The sequence below is a fragment of the Pteropus alecto genome, unplaced genomic scaffold (assembly GCF_000325575.1).
Source record: "Pteropus alecto unplaced genomic scaffold, ASM32557v1 scaffold155, whole genome shotgun sequence".
NCBI classification, from domain to species: domain Eukaryota; kingdom Metazoa; phylum Chordata; class Mammalia; order Chiroptera; family Pteropodidae; genus Pteropus; species Pteropus alecto.
In genome coordinates, this window is record NW_006438113.1 from 11634439 (window position 1) to 11659975 (window position 25537).

General features: G+C 34.3%; 1 protein-coding gene and 1 non-coding gene across 3 annotated transcripts in view; one reads left to right on the forward strand and one right to left on the reverse strand.

Moving 5' to 3' along the window:
• The window catches only part of MCU (mitochondrial calcium uniporter), a 158466-nt gene that overhangs the window by 125666 nt on the left and 7263 nt on the right, over positions 1-25537 (reverse strand). Inside the window, exons 2-3 of one of the 2 annotated variants that reach the window (XR_003047382.1) lie at positions 18874-18989; positions 18181-18229 (exon numbers count right to left, since the gene is read on the reverse strand). The exons of the other annotated variant lie outside the window; for it this stretch is intronic. The gene's annotated coding sequence lies outside the window, so the exon portion shown is untranslated. The remainder of the gene's footprint in view (positions 1-18180; positions 18230-18873; positions 18990-25537) is intronic. 2 annotated transcript variants of the gene reach the window in all.
• On the forward strand, positions 16921-17039 carry LOC112482734. Its single transcript, XR_003047403.1, has one exon. It is a non-coding gene; the product is annotated as a 5S ribosomal RNA (ribosomal RNA).

Consider the following 25537-nt stretch of genomic DNA (forward strand, 5'->3'; position numbering starts at 1 on the left):
CAATATTCATTTTATTGAGATATTTGCTGTATTGCAATATTCATTTTATTGCAGCAGTGTGGAAAACCCACAATATCTCCAAGGCATGCCTGTAATTACCTCAAAATTAAAATTTTAATTTTAAAAAATAATTTTTAAAATGCTGAACAAAAGTGTCTGCCTATTGCTATCATTTCCCCACTGTCTGCTATTATCATAGTCACTACAACAGTGTACCATAATACATATGCATTCTGTTGATTAAAACTCTTTGGGTGTTTAGTTATAAATCTATTTAATTATAAGAATGTAAAGTCCTCATTTTTTTACAAGGAAATTATTATAACCTTGATTCAATATCCAATACCTTAACTTTAAATTTTCCTAAAATAACTTAGCAACTATTACTCTGCATAAAGCACAGTGCTGCCCAACGCATTTCCAATATGTGAGCCGCATATATAATTTAAAAGTCTATAGCCGCATTAATAAAAGTTTTTCAAAAACAGGTAAAATTAATTTTAATATATTTTATTTTAAATATATCCAAATATACACACGAATATACATATTTAAAATATTATCATTTCAACATGTAAATAATCTGATGTATACACTTACAGTTCATCTCAATTTAAATTACTCACATTTCAAGTCACCTGTGGCTAGTGCCTAATTACTGAACAGCATGGATACAGCAATTCACTCAACTACTAGTTTCACAACACTATTTGTAAAGAAAATTAGGGTACCCTGCAACTATCACTTCCTCCTTAAAAATATTTACAATTTTTAAAATCCATTTTTAATATCAATTCTAGAATCCTGCTTATGCACTTGTCTTTCTTTGGTCTGCAAATCTACTTTCTTCTCTTTTTCAGAACACCATCTTCAATCCTCCAAAGACCACAGATAATCTCATATGTAAATTCTGAGTAACACATAGTTTATGATTTTTTTCTGGGACAACTCTATGCTCCCTTATAGGCTCTTCACTATTCTCAGACTTTGACTACCCCTTATTAGTGTCATTTTCCATTATACAAGTCAAAAAAAGTTCCTTATCAGAAATGTGAAGAGGTAAGAAATTATGCTTTCATTGCCATCTGTTTTAAAAACATTAAATACAAATAGCAAGCCTATTCTTACCTATTCCTATTAGTCCAGTTTTAAAAAACGTTTTGGTTTTCTTAGTAACTTTAGAATCCTCATCTCATTTTGAGCCCATTCAGATAATACTCTAAAGTCACTCTTAATTGTATATCTTCCCCATTGGTCTTTTGTAAATGTCTGTTTTAGTTCTGAGCAAAGCAAGGAATTTCTTTCATAGTATGCATCAGTCTTTAAAGAAACCACCTCCAGTTTTTACTCATAATTTCCAATTAATATTGTTATTATTATTTCAAGAGATTTTTCTTTACTTCTTGGACCACATTCCAATTTAAAGCCTCTGTTCACAGATTCCTATCTATTTTTGAATTTTTAAAATGTAACTTTCAAAGTATTTTTCTAAATTTTCTTCAGCAAGCATATTTTACCATTATAGTAAGAAATTAATTCTTAAAAAAGAAAGTAGGGCCAGGTTTGTTTTATCAACCTTCTACTAAATTAAATTATCAGAAAGGTTTGTCAAGATTAAATAAATGCTCTAATTTCAGCTAAATAAGACTATCTAAATTCTCCCCTCATTACATAAAAATACTTATATTTCAAACAACATATAGCAGGTACCATCAATTGAGTGTCTTTTAAAGCACTACCCTGTGCTTTCCATACATTGCTTCATTTTATCTTTACAACAAAGTTACAAGGCAGATTTTATCCATCCCATTTTATATATATGAGAAGAGTGATGTTTAGAGAGATAAATGTGGCTCGTACAAGGTCACCCAAGGAGGAAATAGTAGATTTGGAAACCCAGTCTGTTACTACAGCCTGTGTTCTTTCCAACCCTCTCTACCTTTCTTTCAGCACTCCTTACAGATAGTCTATTTTTTCCATTTAATATTAATCAAGTATAAATGCTCCAAAGATTACACTCATATTAAATTTACAAAATGTAGAATAAAATCAAATGGGCAATTTTGGTATCATGGATGCTCTCTCCTGTAGTTTAATCAAGCTAAGAATATATTTAATAGCCTTCATTTACTACTATGCTATGTAAATCATTCTCATGATCCAGTTAAACCAGTTATGAATTCTTTGAATACCCAAATTCCTTTTGAAGGAGGGTAAAACAAATACATTATCAAAATATTATGTACAAAACCTTACAATGTTATATATAAATGTCTCTTATATTGCTGGTGAGGGATTGTGCTTAAGGAGTGTGCCAGAAACCAACAGCATTTGTTTGACAGATTCAGCAGTCATGGCTTCCCTGCTCAATCAGGTTCCCATGGGAATTAAAGGGATTTAATTCATTTCGCCAGATCCTATCACATTTGACTTATATTAGTAATGCTTTATAATTTCTTCCACTTACCTGTTTTTGTGCATCAACAATCCCATTTCATTTTTTAAAAAATACATGACTTACTGTCTTTATGACTGGTACTTAAAAAAACTGAAAGACACCAAAAAGGACATATGACTGCCTTCTTTGGGGACAAGAGTTATTAGACTGAAAAATGAATAGATGATAAATTCATAAAACATAAAGAAAAGCTTAAAAAGACATTCCTACTCTTACAATTCAACGACGGAAAGACAAACAACCCAATTTAAAAATGGGCTAAGAATTTGAATAGGCATTTCTCCAAAGAAGATATGAAAATGGCTAATAAGTACATGAAAGTATGTTCAACATCATTAATCATTAGAGAAATGCATATCAAAATCAAGAGATACTACTTCACACCCACTAGAATAGCTAAAAAAAAAAAAAAAAACAGACAGTAATGAGTGTTAGCGAGGATGTAGGGAAGTTGGAACCCTCATATATCGTTGATGGGATTGTAAAACGGAGCAGATGCTTTGGAAAACGGTTTGTCAGTTCCTCAAAAAGTTAAACATAGAATTATCCTATGACCCTGCATTTCTACTCCTACATATATACCCAAGAGAAATGAAAACATACGTTCACGAAAAGTCTGTACAAGTATGTTCATAGCAGCATTATTCATAATAGTCAAAAATGTAAATAACCCAAACATGTATTAACTGTTGAATGGATAAATAAAATATGTAGATCCATAGAATGAAATATTATGGATTAAGTTACGCGATAAAAAGAGATAAAGTACTGAAGCATGCTACAACAGGGATGATCTTCAAAAACACTATGGTAAGTGAAAGAAACCAGTCATAAGATGCCATGTATTGTATGATTCCATTTAAGCAAAAAGTTCAGATTAGGAAAATCCATAGAAAAAGAAAGTAAATAAATTAGTGATTGCCCGGGGATGGGTGTAGGGGGAAATGGCAAGTGACTGCCTTTTGGGGTTTCTTTGTGCAGTGATGAAAATATTCTTAAAACCACTGAATTGTATACTTTAAAAGGGTGAATGTCAAGATTATGTAAATTATCTCTCAATAAAGTTATTAAAAGAGAGAGAGAGAGAGTCGTATCCTTTGACAATGAAGCTAAGGATAACCTTAGTCTTCCAATATCCATTCTGTGGGTGCTCACTGACAAGAATACCTAGAATAAAAGACTAAGTCTCAATGAGTTAGTAATTTTTATTTTCTCACAGGCTTGTTCTATACACATTCTTGATTATTATTTTTGGTCATTTAAAAAGGATGAGACAAATGATTTTTCTCCTTCTGAATACTCTGAAGAGAAATAAAGACAACCAAACATAAAAAAAAAAAATCATAGCTGTTTTCATAGCTCAGAAAACAAAAGAATCTCTGAGAATAGATAAAAAGAAAGTTTAGAAAAGAGAGTATGCTTCAAACCTAATAATGAAAAGAAAAACCAATTGGATGGCTAATAGAATCCTTAAAATGAGATTTTATAAGTATAATATTCACATATTCATAAAGCAGCACGCTCTACAAATATTAAATATTGCATTCAAATAAAGCAATCTGCTCTATTTGAGACCTCAAATAACTTAGTTCGAATTCCATTTCCCAGATGAAAAAAAAGAGTCAGTATGATTTTCAGCCAGATTCCAAAAATAAAAATTAAGATAAATTCCCAGCAATTATTCCAAAATATCACTACCATCATCTACACCCATCAGTCAGTACTCTTTCAGTTACAAACAGAACAAAACAGACTTAAAGTTGTTTAAACATCATGGAAATGTATTTATTGTCCACACATAGAAGACCAGAGTTAGGAGTGGGCTTTAAGGCCAGTTAATAGAGCAGTTCTACAATGTCTACAAGGATCCAAGTTGTGTCCATCTTTAACCTCATTAGCTGATTCTTCCTCTGGTTTTTTAGATGGCACCCAGTAGCAACTAGATTTACAGGCTTCTCTGTACTCATGAAGTAGAAGACTGAAGGTTCCCTTATCCATAGTCCTATCCTTCAGGTTGACTGAGTGAGCCACATTAGATCACAGGCCCATCCCAGAATCAGTTACTGCTAAAGGAGGAATTCCATGAACAGACTGGCTTAGACTGGGGCTCCTGAATCAATAACTGGCAAGGTGGTGGCTGAAATTTGCATGATTGGCTTAGACCAGTGGCTTTTTAACTTCTTCAGCCACAAGACACAATAAGAAATATTTTACATCAAGACTCAGTACACACAAATGTACACATACGCACATACACAGAGGAGCTAACAAATATTTTATGATATAATACTTATCCTTACCATGCACAATTCACTGATTTTTTTGTATTACATTTATTTTAAATTGATTTTATGACCCTTATCAATAATGTCATGAACCACTGGAAGTTTCAAAAGCACTGGCTAAGGCTAATCAGAGCTCACATGTGAGGCTAGGGTCAAATTCAGACATCATACTGTTGTTGCACAACGGAAAAAAGTTGAAGTAGCTATCGAGGAGTCAACCATTGCATCCATTAATATCTCCCACAGTGCACTTTTGCATACATTATCTTATATGATCTTACAAAAGTAATATTGGAAAAACCCAAAGGATATACACAGAAGGAAAAAGAAATTTTGTTTTCTCATTTTGAAACGATGTTAAAACTTTCTGCATGTTTAGGATTAAAAGGTCATATTCAGAAATGTTCATATGGATCCATTCTCTGCAAAGTACCTATAGGGTATAGCCATCAGATACTATTAGAAAGGACAAATAGAATACATTCTAAAAGAAGGCAGAAAGATATAGTTAGAGCAGTGGTTCTCGACCATACATTGTCATATATGACAATGTCTAAAGACATTTTTTGGTTATCGCAACTGGGAAGGCTGCTACTGCCTTCTAATGGGTAGAAGCCAGGGATGCTACCAAACCTCTTACAATGCATGGGACAGTCCTCCAATCACAGATAATTATCTGGAACAGAATATCAGTAGTGCCAAGGTTGAGAAACTCTGAGTTAAGAGTATTACCACCTGTGGTCTTGTTAGTATCCATTTAAAGTCCAAATGCCACGCTGCAGTATGAGAATATTAGATGCATCTGGACTATCTGTCCCAGTCTAAACTGGAAATGGCAATGGAAAAGAGAGTGAACAAGAAGCAGAGTCTACTTTATTCAGAGTGGTAACTGTTCTGCATTCTGAAGGCAAAATATCTCACTTGTTTGTGGGGTTGATTTCTTAAAAAAAAAAACCTCTAAAAAGAATTTTTCTATCATTTCACTGTATACTGCAATTATTTAATAAGAAAGATCTATCAGTGCACATTCGGGGTTGGAGCTTTTTGCTATTCTGAAGCAGTTATGAGACCTAGTACAACACAAGTAACTAACCACAAAACATTGTTCCTATACATCAAGGTAAGAGGAATAAAGCAGCAATGTCTCTCAAGCCACACCAGGTTGGGGCACTGGAATTAAAACAGAAGGCTTCATCTCACTACTCATTTGACATGTAGTTTTTCCAGTATTTTGTATCTTTGCTAGAAACTTCATGCTGTTCTCCTCCTAAACCAGTATGCAAATAATTTTAGTCAGTCCATGATATCTAACAGCTCCTGGGGTTTAATAATACAGAAATATATTTCTTTACTCCACACCTATAATTACATCCCTACTCTACATCCCTACAGGACATCTCAGGGGGAAATAAGATGAGTACTCTCAAATTTCTGTTAAAATGAAACAAAACAAAACCCTTCTCTCCTTTGTTATCTCATATCACACTCCCTCTCACTCACCACACTCCAGCAACATCTGCCATCCTGCTGTTCCTCCAATAGGCCAATCTCATTCACCATCCCAAACTCCTATACTGATCCCAAACCAGGGCCTTTTCACTTATTCTCTCTACTGAAATATCTTTCACCTTTATTACATGAATTACTCCTTGTCATTTAGGGTTCAAGAATCTTGACCTCAGAGAGGTCTTCTCTGACTACTCAAATCTAAATTAACTCTGCAATCACTCTCTACCATATCAAATTTCCCATACTTTTTAACTACTCAGCACCTTTAAATAGTCTTTTCATTTGGAAAATTTCTCCTCTCATAATTCCCATCATCCAAAGACAAAAGTCAGAAATTCATTTCAGCAGCCTCTCTTACAAATGGGAAGCACATAACTGACTTAGGTTCTATCTACCTAATATATCCGCATGGCATTTCAATTACAAAGCAAGTGATATAATAGAGGAACCATATGGAATCCATTCTGAAGAACATTTCAGACAGATACCAATTTTCTTTCAAAAGCAGAAATGTCAAAGGTCCTAGCAGTTGCAACTCCACTCAGAAGAGACAGTGCAAATTCTAATATCTGTTCCCAGTGCCAAAAGCAGTAGAGTCTCCAATGATGTTGCTTAGTGGTATAATTTGGACATTGTTCCTGACTCAAGAGACTCCAAGATTGATTCTCTGGCTTCCCCCAAAGATTCTGTGAGCTACCTAAAAAAATTTTTTTCTGCTTAAACTAACTAGAATGGGTTCTACCACGTGCAGCTAAGGTATCTGATTCATTCTTCATAGATGTTTCATCAGATTCTTACTGTCTGTTAATTAACTTATTGGCTATCTCTCCCTACAATATAAACTCCATGAAGACAGAGACATTGCCTATCTTGTTCATCTCTGTATACCCACTATTTAGAATAGCACTGCACACACCAGAAGCACTCAATAAAAATTCAAAAAACTCTCCTGCTACATAAATATATACATCTAGGAACCAGGCAAAAGAAATTTACAATATCAGTGCTATAAGAGTTAAGAGCTAAAAAGGATCACCGTGAACTGAAGAAGTCAGGCTTCATGAAGGAGATGGCATTTGAATGTTGAAAAGATGTAGTACTGTAATGATCTTTCTACAGAGGTGTAGAAGGAGAGGTATATACCATCTAAAGTAGTGGTCCCCAAGCTTTTTGGCACCAGGGACCGGTGCTCCTATGAGAATCTATTGCCTGATGATCTGAGGTGGAGCTGAGGCGATGATGCTAGTGCTGGGGAGCGGCTACAAATACAGATGAAGCTTCGCTCGCTCCCTAGCCTGCCACTCACCTCCTGCTGTGCTGCCTGGTTCCTAACATGTCAGGGACCAGTGCCAGTCCTTGGCCGAGGGGTTAGGGACCCTTGGTCTAAAGGATAAGAACAAATGAATGGCACTGGAAATAAGTGTGGCAAACAAGAAAACAAGACTAAGGAAAAGTGTATTGAGCTTCATGGGAAATATCTTTAATATACAAGATGGACAAGATTATGAATAGCTGTGAATGTTAGGCTTGGGAATGTTGTCTTTGATGATGTTTCAAGAATACTAATCCTCAATGAGCATTTTCATCTATTCTTTATTCTAGATGTTATCTGCTGTGTAAAACTACAACAACTACCCATACATTTTCTATGGTATTCCCTCTCTGAACATTGGTGTTCTATAGTTATCTGCTCAATCTGAGAGACTACTAGAAAAAGAGATTCTGATAATTAATCCTCTTGTAACCAAGCAAATACCCAATTTAAAGATAAAAATCTATTACCAAAACGTCCTTTATGTCGCAACTCTATCCGCAAAGTCAGATTTTAAAATCTGTCTCAATTCCATTTACCCTCTAGTCTATTAGAATATTACAGTGGCACTGGGTACATAACAAAGAACTTTGAGGAACAAATTTTGTTTTAGAATAAAGTAACAGTCACTCAGAACACAGAAAGAATTGATTTTATAAAGATAAGTCTTCAGATAATGTCTTCTAAGAATCCAGCAAATCTTATAACTTAAATCTTATAACTACTACAAAAGGCTTATCATATTTTATGATCTTACCTGACTCAGAAGGGACCATAGAAAGGCTTTTTTGTTGTTGGTTTTGGAAAACAATCTGACAGAAATTACTAATTATTATTAAATATACATGTATCATATGTATATATCCTTTGAATCAGCAATTCCACTCTTGATTCTTTATCTCATAGAATAAATGTGCCACCACAAGATGGTCACTACAATGTTCAAAGTGGGGGGAAAAATGAAAACCAGAGCAAATGTCCATCAATAACAAGGAATTAGCTAAATAAATAAAGGTAGAGCTGCACTAGGGAATAATCTCATAAATAATAGCATATTTTATACAGCCACTAAGTAAATAATTTAAAGCTATACTAGATCACTTAGAAGATGTTCTAATCATTATTATCAAGTGAGAAAAACACAATACAGAAAAGAATGCAAATAAGATCCAATTATATGAAACAAAATTTTTAAAAACTATACATATGCATGTGTGCCTGGAGGAGTGTGTGTGCGTGCACTGATAGGCAGACAAAAAATAGATAGGATGATGACTCAAATACAGGAAATATAGAAGGATATATAGTCTGCAACGTGGTTATCTTAGAGCAATATGGGAAAAGAGGGAAAAGGAATTAAGCAAGAAAGGAGGAAAGGAATAAAATTTCTGTTATATAAAAATGTACAGACACAGAAATTAGGATTTTTAAATAAAAATGGTATAAAAATATTTTAAAAAAGCATTATTAGAAACCAGCTAATCTAACTTGCCAGATGATCCAAAGATTCATTTATTCAACAGTAAGTGCCTATTTTGTGCAATGAATAGGGACAAGAGTTGGTATCTCCAATAACTGATCTAGTAACAAGAATCCATCTAGTCGCAAGGATGCCCATTCCATATTAAAGCTGATATTATGAGGGGAAATTCTTCCACGTGCTTAGCTTAAATTTGCTTCTTCATAAGGAGGAGGAATGAATCTAACCTCTATCCACAAAATTATCTTCGGATATTTTCAAGAATAATATTTTATTCACTTAGCAACATTTACAGGTAGCTCCCTACTTTCATATACAACACAGCCTTTAAAATGTGCCTAAGAGTTGAATGTGTAGATTCAGACATAAAGAATTTAAATGTTAAAAACTAACAAAATGAAAAAAATATTACAACTCATATCACAAAGGGTTAGTTTCTCTGATATACAAAGAGCTCCTACAAATCACAAAGAAAAAGATCAACAACACTATTAAGAGTTAAAGAATAGAAGCTTTAGTGCACAGCAAAAGGATATACTGTTCTTTAAAAAGATGTTCAACTTCTTATCAACTCATTTAAAGCAAATTAAATCTAAATTGAGATACCATTTTTTTCATCAATTAGACATTGATCCAAAAGTCTGATAACATATTGTGTTGGCAAAGATGTAAACGCAGTAATTCTCTTACCTTCTGCTTTTAGGAACACATGCTATAAACTCATACAGGAGCAAAGCTGAATGCACAAGGTTATTCATTGTAGCAATGCAAATAAGTAATAGCAAAAGACTGGAAACAAATGTGTAACGGAGAAACTTGTTGTTTTTTTTTTTTTTTTAAGTATAGTACATGTACCCACCTTTATGAAAGAATGATAAGCTACGAAAACACCATAGCAATTCTAAAAAAGAGTTTATAAGATGATTATTCCTTAATATTCTTGGTTACCAAATCTACAGATGAAAGGATAGGCTTTCTGAAAGCCTAAGAAGAATCTGACAGTTTTCATATACTGGCAAAAGGTTTCTTGAAGACAGCATCTCAAACAGATGGACTTTTAAAGATGCTTTAAATAACTTTACTGTAACTTGTGGCTATTATTTGTGACTGTATAAGACCATGGTCAGTAACCAATTCTGTTCATACAGGAGCACTACAGAAGGCAAATCAAGTGAATATTGATGTGTTTCTTTTTTCTTTTTCAATTTTCTTCAAACCAGTTTCAAGGAGAAAGATGGTTTATTCTTTAAAACTCTTGAATGTGCGACCAAAGATCTTTTTTGAAAATTGTATTGTAAACACAAACAACGATACAGCCAGTTTTTAGAATATTATGCTGTCGTTAAATGTTCATGACAAGTTAGCTAAATATTTGGTATAATGCTAAGCAAAGGAAGCAAAATATATAGTTTTATGTCATATATAAAAATGAACAATTCTTTTATGAAAAGCAAGATGAACTCCACAAAAAATGTCTGGAAGGAAACACATAAAAATGTTAACAATGGTTGTCTCTAAATAGCATTTTCTTCTTCCTTCCATTTCTCTATATCTTAATTTTTCTATGATAAAGATTTAACATATAGATAATTATATGCAGGTAAGAGCTTTTAAAATGGATAATTCTGAATGTGTTAGAAAAAAATAAGAATCATAGCGTCATACATATAAACAAAACACTAAGTTTATCTTTGTTCTGACAAATTTACCTGGTAATTATTAAAAATGTAGTTGCAATAAAAAATCTGAATCTCTATACCTTCCCCTTAATTTTGCTGTGAATCTTAAACTGCTCTAAAAAAAATAATAAAATCTTAAAAAAAAACTCTAGAAGATAAACATTTTCTGAAGAAAAAAGTCAGAACAAAGGAAATTAAGCTTTCGTAAGACAAAGAGAATTTTTCTCCAATGTCCAAAAGTCTTGAGGAAAGAAATATTGCAAATTTTAGTTAAAATGTCAATCATGAAAGTAACACACACTCTCATAAAAGAGAAAGTTTTTTTCTCCATTACTTAATTGTCTGCCAGGAAGAAGTGACAACTTTCAATTCAAGTGACCGTCTTCTCTGACTTCTGTGATTCAAACCCCCAAACAAATGTGTTACTATGGTTACCCCAAAAAAGATTAATATGGAACAAGTAACTCTGGCTATCATGCTTTCAACTCTAATTACACTGAAATTTTACTTGCAAAAATACTTAAGTTTTAAAAAAAGAAAACTGGCAGAAACTACAACTCAATCTTGCTACCTCATTGTAATGGTAGTCTATGCCTAGACTAAGTCAAGTGAAGTGTTGAATTTCACTTCAAGAAAGAAAAAAGCAGCAACTGAGATCAAGAGGAAAAGACAGTATCTAGTTCAAGTGAAGTCATAAACCTTTTCAATTATAAGCTAGTATGCCAAATTGGTCTATAAATTTTCACATTTATAGAGAAAAGTGTACTCATAAACCCATTTTAATCTTCAAATATAATGTAGACTCCATTTTCACGTTACTTACCACAGATCTTAAAACTCACAATGACATCATTGTGAGAATAACACATTACCACACATACACTTAACCATAAATATTGTTGAGTTCTTCATAAGGAGCTTAAGTGAACAATTATTTCAAGTTACAATAACAATGACAAGACCAAACTGATATGTTTATATATACTGCAGTTATTTTCATTTGAACCAAAATGAAATGCTTCTTTTTAATCTCAATAGCAAATATAACCATTATCCCTACCAACAGAAAACACCGCCTAAAAAAAAACAGTTAATGCATCACTATAGCCAGGCATCAAATCAGATAGGTACGAAAATACTGTAGCATATATTAGAAATCATTTCAGGACAACCAATGAAATAAAAATTAAAAATTCTTTCCATACAAAAGATGTTCCCAGATAGGAAAATACACTCACTCAAATGTGCATCTTTAAAAGAGGTACATATTAATCCATTCAACTACTTGAGTGCCTGTGTGTTAGGCATTCTTTTAGATGCTAACAATTCTGTAGTGAGGAAAATGTTCCAGCTCCAATGGAGGGGACAGGAAGGGATAGCAAGTAATATATAAACACACAATATGCTGGAAATGCCAAGAAAAAATAAAGCAGAGTACATAACGGAGAAAGGGAGTGTTTAGTAGATGGGGAAAGACTGCATTTTTATACAGGCAGATCATAGAATATATTTGAGCAGACAAGAGAGATAAGATATAAGCAAACCTGCATGTATTCAGGAGAAGAGCATTCTAACTATAGAAAAATGCAAATGCAAAGACTCTGTGAGGTAGGTACATATCTGGCATGTTTGAGGAACAGCAAGGAGGTATCACAATAACGGAGTGGGCAAGGGGAAAAGTGGCAGCAGTTGGGGGTCAGACAAGGAGCCAAATGTTCAGCAGTGGTGAGCTGGCTGGCACCAGACGAAGAGCAGATTGTTATACATTCTTTGAATCCCATAGTGGGAGTAATTATACCACAGAAATAGGCAAACACTGCAAATCAGAGGCTTTTCTCCCTCTAGAGAACCAGTTTATCAGTATATTGTAGCCAGTAGGCCACTTTAAGTATAGTCATGTGCCACATATCAACATTTTGTTCAACGATGGATCACAAAAATGATGTTGGCCCCATAAAATTATAATGAACCAAAAAAATTCCTATCACCTAGTGATGTCACAGCCATGGTAATATAGCACAACACATTACTCATGTGTTTATGGTAATGCTGGTGTAAACAAATTACTGCACTGTAATAAAAGTATAGCACATAAAATTATGTACAGTACATAGTACTTGATGATAATAATAAATGACTTACTGGTTTATGTATTATACTTTTTAATTGTGATTTCAGAGTACAATCTTTCTATTTATAAAAAAAAATTTTTGCTGTAAAGTAGTATGCCATTTTACATTGGCAGCAGCCTCATACCACTCGTTTACCTCATCTCTTGATTATATCATTTTCTCTCATGCTTGATCTCATGTTGTTTTGTGTAGTAACATGTTGTACAGGTTTGTAGCCTAGGAGCAATAGGTTATACCATATAGCCTAGGTGTGTAGTAGGCTATACCATCTAGGTTTGTTTAAACGCAGTCTATGATGCTTACACAATGAAATCACCTAATGACATATTTCTCCTAATACATTTCCATTGTTAAGCAGTACATGACCTGTACTTTGACTTTTACTCTTGAGTGAGATCAGAAGCTGTTGGAAAGGTAGTCTTCTGCCTGGTATCATCACTCCCACTACTCGAGTTCTGACCACAGAGAACAAAGGACAAAAGCAAGAAGACTAACTTTGAGGCTATCAACATAACCCAGGTGAGATATGTTGCTGACCTAAACTCAAGTACCAGTAGTGAGACAGTGAGGAAAATTCCAATTCTGGATACGAAGTGCTGTTCTGATCTGAATCAGTGGCAATAGTAAATAAGCTTCCTGCCTGCGATTCAAAGATATCTACCTCCAATCTAAACATGTCATTCCTGGTTCTGAATGAAGGCTGCTAGTTGGATTTATAAAGAGCTTCGAGAAACACAAAGAACCAAGAAAGAGTCTTAGATGTACATTATAGAGCTTCAGATATTAATGGTTCCATTATCATTTGAAATGATAAACATATACATTTATTAAGCACCTGTTATATATAAGGCACTGCGGGGGACACAAAAAAAATCTATAACCTAAGATCTCAACCTCAAGGAAGTTACAACCTAAATTCTAAAGTAAATCATTCATATATAAAAAGATACTGATTCAAGGCAGTGACAGTACAAGGTGTATGGTAGGGCTAATTCTAGAAATTGGAGGGAGGGAGAGAAGGAAAAAAAAAAATCACTAAATAGATGGGACTTGAGCTTGGCCTTGAAGGATGTATAGTATAAGATTGTGAGAGAGGGAAGAAACGAACAAGTAAGGGCCTTGCAGGCGGTGGATCTGCAAACTAAAAGAGCTAGGATAAAGGTAGGAATGCACCTCGTAGTCGGGGACTGGACTACTCAGGCATTCAGGAGCACGAGGAGATGGAGACATGTATTTGAACTCCCAATTCCATCACTTATAGCTTAGGCATGTTAATGTAGAACCCTCCAGCCTCTATTTCTTCAGCAGTGGCAATTATAGGACGTCATAGGACTAAACTATATAAAATCATGTATGTATGAGTGCTTCACATAACCTGGAAGTTAGTAAGCAAGTCACTGGTTACCAAGAACAACATTATCGTTAAAGAGAGAAAGATAGATTGGAACTCAATTGTAGAAGGCCTTGAATATCAGACAAAGGAATTTGCATTCAATCCTATAGGTAGTGGCAAGCAAAAGTTTTGCACGAAAAATGATTTCGTAAGTGAAATTTTAGAAAGATAAATCTAGCAGGAATATATAGAATGGATTGACTGCAGAGGAAACACTGAAAGAGAGTTGCTTTTTAGATAAAAGTCCAGACACATCATAAGAGTTTAAACAAGGGTAAAGGTAATGATAATGGAAACAAAGTGAAACATAAGTGAGGTGAGAAAGGTAGGTTCCAACTAAGATTTAGTTAGTAACTAAAAGGATGGGATATTGAACTGTACTCTTAAGAAATGGTTAAGATGGTATATTTTATGTTATGTGTATTTGACCACATTTAAAAAAAGAATAGGAAAGTATTACAAAGGAAAAGAGCCAAAAATTAATTTTTAGTCAAGTAACAGAAAGAACCAAAGGTACCAATATGAAAAAAACAATAAAGTCACAAAAAGGAGCTCCACTTGGGGAAAGGACTGTACATTCTTGTTAGGTTTGAAGTGATGCCTTGACAACCAAAAGAACATGTAGAATATCAGAAGGGCAAGACTGAAGCTCAATCACTACAAATACAATCAGTGAAAAGGAGAAATTCTAGCATGTGAAAATACAATAATATATCCAAGTCACAACTTGGCTTATCAGTCTTTACTATAATTAAAAAAATAAAAAATATGGATGGGCACTGTGACTTGGGGACTCTACTTAACACAGATTGAAAAGGAAAAATATATTTTCTGAGGCATCCCCAAAACCTGATTACAATAAAAAGCAGCCATTAACGCCACCTACATCATTCATCTTATAATACTAACAGGATTGTAACAGCTCCAGTAACACAATGGCAATTTGATAATCCTAAATTCGGATGACAAATATTCTTCCAATATAAGGTTAAGATGTTCAGTTTGTTCTCCAAAATTCCTTACATGTTAGCAGTGAATCTTGTACTATGTACTTTTTCCATAATTACTAATACTTTTTATGTACTCTTTCCTTTGAAGTATAACCATATAGAAAAGTATATAAGTTTAGTAAATTTTCACAAAGTGAACACATGCATGAAACCAGTACCCAAAACAAGAAACAAAGAACGTAACGAGCACCCCAGATGGTCGCTTCAGACCCCATTCCAAACACTTTCCTCAACCCCCAACAAGGATAACTAATCTCCTGACTTCTGACACCACAGATTAGTTTTACTTCTTTCTGAAATGTATGTAAAAGAATTACAGAGTATGTATTCTTTAGCATTTGGCTTCTTTTGCTCAGCAATGTGTTTGTGAGATTCACACATTATTACATGTAGTTGTAGTTTGTTCATTCTGATCACTATTTAATCTTCATTATGTCATTGTACCAGAAACTTATTTATCCATTCTACTGTTGATAGGCATTTAGAAAATTCCAATTTGGACGATTATAATTAGTCCTGCCATGAATATTTTTGTCCATATCTTCTGGTGAATAGAAGCACAAAATTCTGTGTGTATAAATCTAAGAGTGGAACTGCTGAGTCATAGAGAATGCATGTGTTCAACTTTAGTAAGTAAAGAACTTTTAAGGAAGAAATATTTTAAGGTCTTTATAGGGAAATTGGAATGACTAATGATTTTTCAGAAAGTGCTCCCTTCAAAAACTACTTTCAGGAAGGTAAACATATTCAAGTAGGATAGTTGATCCACATTGCTTCCAAAGAAGGCAATTCACTTTAGAATATTTCCACCAGCAATTTAATCTATGACAATAACAGAAGTAACCAAGTTTGTCTTGCCCTTTCTGGAACTGAAGATGCTGAAAATTTAGAAATAAACAATTAAAGAGCCATTAATGTTAATAAAGTAACCACTTTCTTGACTTGTTACAGAATACAAATGTTACAAGTCAGAACTGGGCAATAGTTAAACCTGTACTCGTTTAATCATACTCCTAGAAATTAAAAGGGACTTCAGAACTAGTCTAACCTTCAGGTAGATGCCTTCTATATCAGTGAGCATGCTAATAAACCTTTATTTAATCCTGGAACACAAAACAAACATTAGGCAAAAACTAAGGGAATCTGGATAAAGTACAGACTTTAGTTAATAATAATGTGTCAATATTGGTTCATTAATTGTAACAAAAGCACCATATAATGCTGAAATGTTACTAACAGGGGGAATGAGGTGGGTGTAAATATGTGTGCTATCTTCACCATTTTCCTGGAACTCTTAAACTTTTTAAATAAAATTTATTTTTAAAAATCCATTTAAGAATAAATAAATTTATTCTTAAAAATCCAGATTATGCAACATAATCTGCAGATTCAAATACACCTGCTAAACTTTTCCCAGAATGCAATCCAGATGCACTTTAAGAGCTAACAGACATCTACATGTGTGTATATACACACACACTTTCCGTCTATGGACTTAGACACATAGACATATGGGGGAAGCATTCTATCTACTCTGATTTTGGTTTTGCTCCTAGGTATAAAGTTATGAACAAGGTTCAGATTTCCTTTTTTATTCCAACTAATATAAACTTTTTGAGTATACACTACAAGTACTTAATGAATTATTAAGAAACAATCCCTGTCTATGGCCATGCCATCCTGAACAAGCCCAATCCCATCTGATCTTGGAAGTTAAACGGGGTCGGGCCTGGTTAGTATTTGGATGGGAGACCACCTAGGAAGACCAGGTGCTGTAGGCATAAAAATAAAAAAATAAGGGATTGTAAGCTGACAAGGTCCTTACAATCTGTGAGGTCAACCAAGGGTTGCCAAGCCCCCAAAAATAAAATAATAAAATAAAATAAAGAAAAGAAACAATCCCCCAGTTATCTTTAAACAATAAAATAAAGGTATCCAAACTCCAAGTAAGGTTGATTCTCCAATAAATCATATTTTTGTGGTTTAAATCATTGAGTCTTTGCTTTCACTCAAGGAGGAATAAAGGAAAAGAAAAAGATTGTGCCCTACGACTAGATATAAGACCTAGAGGGAAGACCTCTGGGCAAGGAGCAGGAGATCTAGCTTCTAGTTTCAGTTCTGACACTAATCTCTGTGATCCTTAAACATTTTCCTGAACATCTCTTTTCCTCAATTTCCATGATCTCAAGCCCATTCTAACTCTATTTGTTGCATGAATCAAGAGGTCCTTTCGTTATCACTACTTGGTTATGCCAGATATCCTAATAAAATCTTTTCAGTTATCTGTTTTATAGGCGCTTTAGAGTATCTAAAAAGAAAAATAATATCCTGCCACTGAATGGATGTTTATACCTACTGAGGGATGGGGGTGGAGTGGTGGGGAATATAATAGAAGGCAGACTGAAATCATACATAGCTTTCCATTTCATTAACCTGTATTAGTAATCCCACCACTATACATATATTGCAAATATTTGCTTGCTAATCAGCTTTATGATACAGGTCATGGCTTTCTCTTTAGAAAACTATTTGACTTCAACTGTGGTTCCAGAAAGTTTATATCTAAATGCAACTTGAAGTTTGGTTCTTCTATAGCAGGAGCTAGCAAATTTTTTTCTTAAAGAAAGCCAGATATTTTAGGCTTTGTGGGCCATATGGTCTCTGTCACAACTCAACTCTGTTGTAGTAGTGCAAAAGCAGTCACAGACAATATGTGAACAGATCTGTATTCCAATAAAACTTTATTTACAAAAACACACAGTGGTCTCGGCGATAATTTGCCAATCCCTGTTCTATAGTATCAGGGGAAGAAAAATCAACTGGCAAAATTGATTTTATTAAACCATATCATGAGTTCACACTGAAATAAACTGTGTTTTGTTTGCAGGGATAAAATGCTTATGAATCATGATCTTCACATACCTGAGAATGTTCAAGTTTCCCCTGCGTGAACACGTCACATCACCAATACCTAAGACAGAGCAGGAAAACACTCTCCCTTACATGGTTGTAATGACATAACAGGGGATGTGTTAATTTATATAGGCAAAATTTACAAGGTGACCTGCAAAAGTAAAATACCAAGTTTTAGCAACTTTAGCAATAAATACAGAAATCCACAACTCATTAATGCTAAATATCACTTCTTCAATAAATTAAGGTAAATTAACTCAGATAAATGTCAAGGTGATTGGCTTTCCTGGGAGAGCTGTTCTTTTTTCCATGCAGCCCAGTTGGTTTAGAACAGCAGACACCTGGTCATCCATAACCTGTTAAATTTCCAAGCCAGAGTAACTAACTGTTTGCACTAAAACAGAAATTCTGATTCTTTCTAGGATGGGATGGGGGTTGCTCACCTACACATGGTCTAATCAAGCCAAAATCAAATCTATCAGTCCTTAAGGTCTACCCTAGTAAAAATGTTCCATTCTGCAATAGTCACCTCACTAAATTCAGCACCATGTTAGCTACCAGGTGTTCAGTAGCAGGCTGGAGCAAAGAGCTGGCCCATAAGGATCAAGCAAGTGCCTTTTTAAAAACTAATCTTAAGAAGTTCCTCTACATGGCTTTGCAAAGTAAGCAAAAACCATGCCAAATAGTAAAAAAGGCACTTACTTGACTCCCACAGGCCAGCTCCACACTCTAGCAGCTAAGATGTCACTGGCATGGTACATGGAGAGTGAGGTGGAAACGATATCTTGCCAACCACTGTAGGAAAGGTAGTGAAAGACCTAAAAGAATAGAAAAAAGTAAAGTCAATGTCAAAGGTAAAGGCCCTCCTGAGCCTACTGACGTGGGAACCTCAGCATATAATGCCAAAAAAGAAAAGAAAGTCTGAAAAGATCTTGTTTAGGTCAATCTTAGATGCCAGTTAGTTATGACAGTGACACTTAGGACAAGAGGGCACTTTTAAAAGAATGAGTTATAACCAGATTGGTTATAAGAACCTCTGAAATGTACTTTTTCTCAGGGAAAAAAGTATTGAATCTTTAATAACCACATAACAAGCTTATACAGATGTAAAATAGAGATGCCAAAGCAACAACTCATAAACCAATACTTTAAAAATAGTTTTAAAAAAGGGAAATTTTTTCACCCCATCCCTATGCTTCCAGCATTTAAAAAACAGAACCATAATAAACAATGAAGAAATAAGAAATGTTTTTAAAAACTTAAGGGGATGTTGACAATAGAAGACTCAGGCTATTCAGGTTCATTCAGGAACTTCCATCAGTTTCTCAAACAAGTTTACAAAACTTAGAAATTTTGGTGCGCTAAAAAAAACTGATTCATTTGCCTAGCCACACAAACTCTCTGGTTTAGAAGTTGTTTCAAAATATCTGACACTTGGCAAACTGAATCAGAGATTATTCAAAAACAAGAGCAATTTTTTCAAAGCCTGTTCATACACCACTACCTTCTCGTCCCATACCAAATTCCCAACTCATACTAATCATGGGTAAAATAATTTGTGAAAAGAAAATTTGTGTGATTTGCAAGAAAAACACCAATAGTGAATAACAAAAAAATCATTCTTAATTAGCATTACTGTCACTCCTTCTATCTAATCATACCTACCTCCCGCTCCCCAAAAAATCTCTTCTTTTACTTACAGGTCCATTCAGCACCCTTAAGAACCATAATGGTAGAAACAGTGCATTTAATCATTCTTGAGGCACCAGAATCCATCCAATAAGAAAAAGCAAAATAATCTAAGTTTTCATTCTAAATAAGTTTTAGCCTAAAGACTATTATTGCGTTATCCCATAATTCTAATATGCTTAAAGTTGAGTCACATTTTTAAGGTAGTCTGGTGATTCAAGTTGCACAGGTCTCAATTAATTTAATTAGAATGAGATATTCACTGTTAATAGCATATCTGGCCAGACTACATCTTGGGTGCCTAAATAACATTTTCTTCTCAATTTTGGCTGTGTTTGCCTTGCCTTAGCAACAGTCCCTGGAAAGCATCCCATTTATTAGTGTTTCCCTTGCTGCATCAGCATCTCTGGTTAATGCACTATAGCAAATCATTTGGAGGAACAACCTGAATGAAGCTCTGTACTGTGTATTTTGCAAAATTTTTCAAACCACTATCAAAGATGTTACAAATAAAACTGCATGAAATTGGGGGAAAAAATATTTATCGGAGATTGCCTTTTTAAAACAATTACTACAAGGTAAATATACACTGGCAAATACATATATGAGATTTATTATTAAAACAATTATTTCATACCACTATCTGCCTCAAAAAAAACTCCCCATTCCCAGACCTTGTTTTCCTTTGCTCCACAAAACCGTGACACAATTCAAAATAGTCTTTTTATCATTTGAGACACATATTATTTTACAAAATAAAGAAGATAGTCCCCAATTGCGAATTATTCCAAACACACAGAAAATAAACAATAAATACCAACATGTTTCCATCAAAAAACTTGTCTGCACTTGAAAAATCTGAGAATTTTAATGCTGTAAACCAAGTTTTTGCTGCTGCAGCTCTATCCCTCGTGAGCTCACTGTATTACAGCAGATGCTGTTCTGCATTTTGCACAAGACATGTTCATCTGTCTAATGAAACATTACTCTTCTCTGTCTTCTCTTGGGAAGTACAAAGGGGTTTTCCCAATTATGTGATAAATGAGGACATTCCACACCAAAAAAGGAAACTGGCTATTCTGAAAGTCAAAACAACATTCCTAGTCTAACTTTAAAAATGACATAATATACTCCTCTTTCCTTCCTCCCCTCAAAATATTCAGTTAAGAAGATTTTCAATCAACAGAAGAATGGTTAAATATGTGAACTAGAGAATGAAACACCACAGAAAAGTAAAACTTGAATTATGAATGACGTTTAAATATTTTTTAAAAGTATTAAGCAAAAAGAACAAATTACATAAGGAAACATACAGGGTAATTATCTTCTTAAAGTTTAAAACATGCTTACAATACTATACAAGGCATATGTATATAAATATACATAGTATAAATACATGCATGGGAGTGGTAAACACCAATTTGGAGAAGATGTTACTTTTGAGAGACGAGACAGAAATAGGAAGGCTTCTTGGGGCAGCAATCATAGTTGTAGTTTTAATTTTTTAAGCTAAAGGAAATACATTATTCTACTTGTTTTTATAGACATACTTCATAATTTTTTTAAACAGACGTTCCCCTTGTAGGTTTGCCTGAACACAATATAATTTCCTTATGAAGGACCTCCCCCACATCCCGCCAAAAAAATAAATAAATAAATAGATAGATAAATAAATAAATAAATAAACCTCTGGTGATGGAAGGGCCTTTTCAAGTGAGATTCTTTGAGAGCCTGCTCATCAGTAGTTATCTTCTGTCTTTTCTTCCACTAGTGCTGCTACTTTCTGATGCTGGCTGTGATGTGACCTTCAGAGCCATAACTCAGGGCCCCAGCATGTCCCTACTTTTAATCTAACCAAGAATACTCATTTTAGGCAAGAAATCTATTACAGTTCCCTTTAGTTTTCCCCCTTCACTGCTAAAAGCTCTAGCAATCATTAAAAAGAAAGCCATTTTATATTTAAAGCTCACCCGACTGTGACACTTGGCCAAGCTAGTAACTTGATTTCATTCTGACTCAAATGCCAATGCAGAATGAGATATTAAAATTAAAGAAAGTACTGACTAGAGTTCAGTTCTCCACCTGATAAGTCAATATTCCAAAATTCTGCAATGTTATACTATAATTCTATTTTATCATCTCAGTTATGCTTAGACAACATTTTGTTTTGAAGCTAAAGTCAGAGGTAGAAGTGAAAAAAAAAAAAAGATTTCCTTTTTGGGGGGTTAAAACAAGAACAAAATAAAGAAATAAAACCCAACTATTAGCATGCATACATGCAATGAGACATTCACACAGAGTGTACCCTTGGAATCCCCTCAAAGATAAAAACAAAAAAATCACTACCACCTCTTCCTGATCAGAAAAGTCGTTTACCCTGTCTATTCAGCGCTTCTAGCACCAGGAGTCAAAGATCAGAGAAAGAGGGGCAAAAAAGGAGAGAAAGTGACAGACATTAGCTGATATTCTTATTTACAAAGGAAATGTAATTTTATCAAAAGCAAATCAAAAACTTTCAATCTTTTCGTTAGGTTCTTACTACTCCTTCCACTCCAATCAATCTGTCTTTAAATACTTCTTTAAAGTATTCTGACATCTATACTGTTTTAAAATGAAAAATAGGTTTTTATCACACTTGGCCACTTGCCACAGCCCTGCTTCACAGCAGCTAGCAGAATTCTGGCAGTGCAAGACACAGGATACGGTGGGGGCAGAAAGGAAATACAGAAGATTGCATCCAAAATAAACACCTCCAAAAATCTGTCATCTTTAGAAATATATATATGTAGCAAATCTAGAATTGGCAGCACCTCTTTCAAATAGTTCTTTTCTCTCTTCTGTAGTGCCCAGCCCTTCACCTTTCCCTCATCTCCCCTACTCACTCCAAATACTCACCAGGTAGATGCATTATGTCAATTTCTTAAATTTCTTACACATAGTAGGACTACAGTTTTTTTCATTACTATTTTAACTTAGCATTTTATATAGGCTTGCTTGTTTCAGCACAATCTGTAAACTCTTTTTCTATGATTCCCATCACCGTAGTGTCTAGGCACAAAGGACAAGATGGTCTATGGCTGCATTATCCACAGGGTTGAGGATTTAGACAATGGTCTCTAGGACCTTTTAACTCACTGACTCCAAACCTGACTGAATGTCTATGTTCTTGACAGTGTATTAGGCTCAATTTACAGAGTTTGGGAAAATAGACTACTATGGGCAACTAATCACTTACTAAGGTTTTCACACTCTGGATTCTTCTAGTGTAATTACAAAAGAAAACAGAAACATTTTCTGTTTCAGGCTGGCAGGCCACGACTCAGAATTAGCAAATTATTGGAACAGTACCATCTTACTTCAACACTCCAACATTAACTGCTTTTTTCCTTCTCCCATCTCTCCAACTCTGTGGAGTCCCCACCACATCCTCATTTCTTCATCCACTCCCTCAGTAGTTTGGGTTGGAAAAAGAAGACAAAAGAGAAAGATGAGACTAAAAGGCATAAGAACCTGTTTAACGGGAATGCAGGGTAAACTTTCATCAAGATGTGAGAAGTAATTATACAAACTGTCCTGAAAAGGAACTAGAAGGCTATTTTTCTTCACTTCAAGCCCTTGACCTTTGTGAGAATAAGCAAATATGCACTTGAGTTTATGATTTCTATACAAGCCACCCAATGAAATAACACAAAAATTACTTATAATGTGTTATATAAAAATGATATCCGTCTTAGGATTAAAGAAGCCCTTTAAGCTCACCTAATCAAGCATCCTTATTAAGACCAAAGAGGTTAAGTCACTTGCCCAAGGTCAAATAGCAAGTTAATGGAATAGAAAAGGAAAAGAAGCTTGAGTCTAACTCTATTATACCACATGGTAACTAATCTTCTTCAATTACTTTATTTTGGTGACTGGGAGAGACATACACACACACACTTTACCACTTCTATCGCTTCATTTATTTAACTACTTCACAAACTAATAAAAAATTCTGTGATGGTACAGCAATCCTTTGCTCCCATAAGATTTCAAAAGGCTCACCAACTACATTGCAAATACAATCTCCTCTGGTAAAGCAGATATTGAAATATCTCTAAAAAAAAGTCATAGTTATCAAATAAATAGATACTTACCTTTGTATTATAATACCTAGAATACCGAAGAATGTGTTTTCTAAATAAAGCAATCTACTAAAGTACCTAGTCAATTAAAATGCTAGAGGGTAACTCCAAAGAACTTGTTCTCAATTATATATTTTTATTTTTATACCTCTCCTGAGAAACTGGGGTGACAGAAGCAGTATGAATCTCACATTTACATTTCTAATGTGGAAAGAAAGGTTGCTAAAATTTTACTAAGAAAAAGTTTCATGCTTAGAAATGACTATTTTTTTTTTGTTGTATTTTTGAGATAAGATCATCACACATACGATGCTCAATAGTCCTTAAAGGGAATCAAATATTACAAAAATGAAAAATTAAAAGGAAAAATGTCAAAGAAAATGACTCAAAATCTTTCTCTAATTAATGAACATAATGTTACAAGTATCTGCTTTGGAAGGGTATAACACAGAACATCATCTTTCAACAAAGATTTGCTGAGTGCTCATCATGCTATGTGAACTTTTTCATACTGTTGTGCAAATCCTTCCAGATTCTGATTATATGGCATTTAGCAAGGGAGGCAGGAATATGGATAGGTGGGCATCTAATTTGATATATAAATTTAAAAATCATTTTAAAATAATTAAACCAGGTCAGTACATTTTTATATACAAAAGTAGAGTCACAGAAAAGACAACAAAGCAGCATTTTTAACGTGACTGTAAAAAGAAACACACGAAGTTGCAGCACCTCAGCAAAGAGTCAGATAGGCCTTGAATTGAATTGTTTTTCTACCTGGTACTAGCTGATAGCCCCCATACAATCACCAAGTTCTATCAATTCTACTTCCTAAATCTCCTTTCTCTCTATTCTTTTTTCTATCCGCAGTGCTATCCTAGTTCAGGCATCTCTTGCTTGGTCCATTAAGATGTCCCTTACTGGTCTCTCTGTCTTTCTGGTCCCATCTTCTCCAATCCTGCCTTCATACTGCTGCCAGAGTGACCTACCTAAAAGCACAAACCTTATCATGTGATTCCCCTACTTGAAATTCTTCAGATGCTCACCTATTGAATAGTAGAATTTTTCCAAACTGCGGCTTAAATTACAGAATCAATTTAAGTGAGTCCCAACCAGTATTCTTTAACAAAACAGAACAGAAATTATGTATGTCTCATAAATAATAAAAATGTTGTTTCATAAAACTTAGTTTTATGCACACATACATATGCTGGGTCATAATATAAGATGTATTTCTATTGTGGGCTGAGTTTTAAAAAAACCACTGACCTACATAATAAAATTTCAACTCCTTCGCAAGTCCCTTCACAGCCTGATTCCCTCACAGTGGTGAAGGGACAGGCTCTGGAGCCAGACTACTTGGCTTTACATACAAGGTATGCCACTCGCTGTGTGATCCTGGGCAAGTCATTTACCAGCTATGATACTGGGTAAATCACTTAACCAGACTGAGGTAACTCAGTTACACTATCTGTAAAATGAAGATAATAAAAGTACCTACTCATAGGATGGCACAAGAATTAAGTGAGATTATTTATGTAAAGTATTTGGCACAT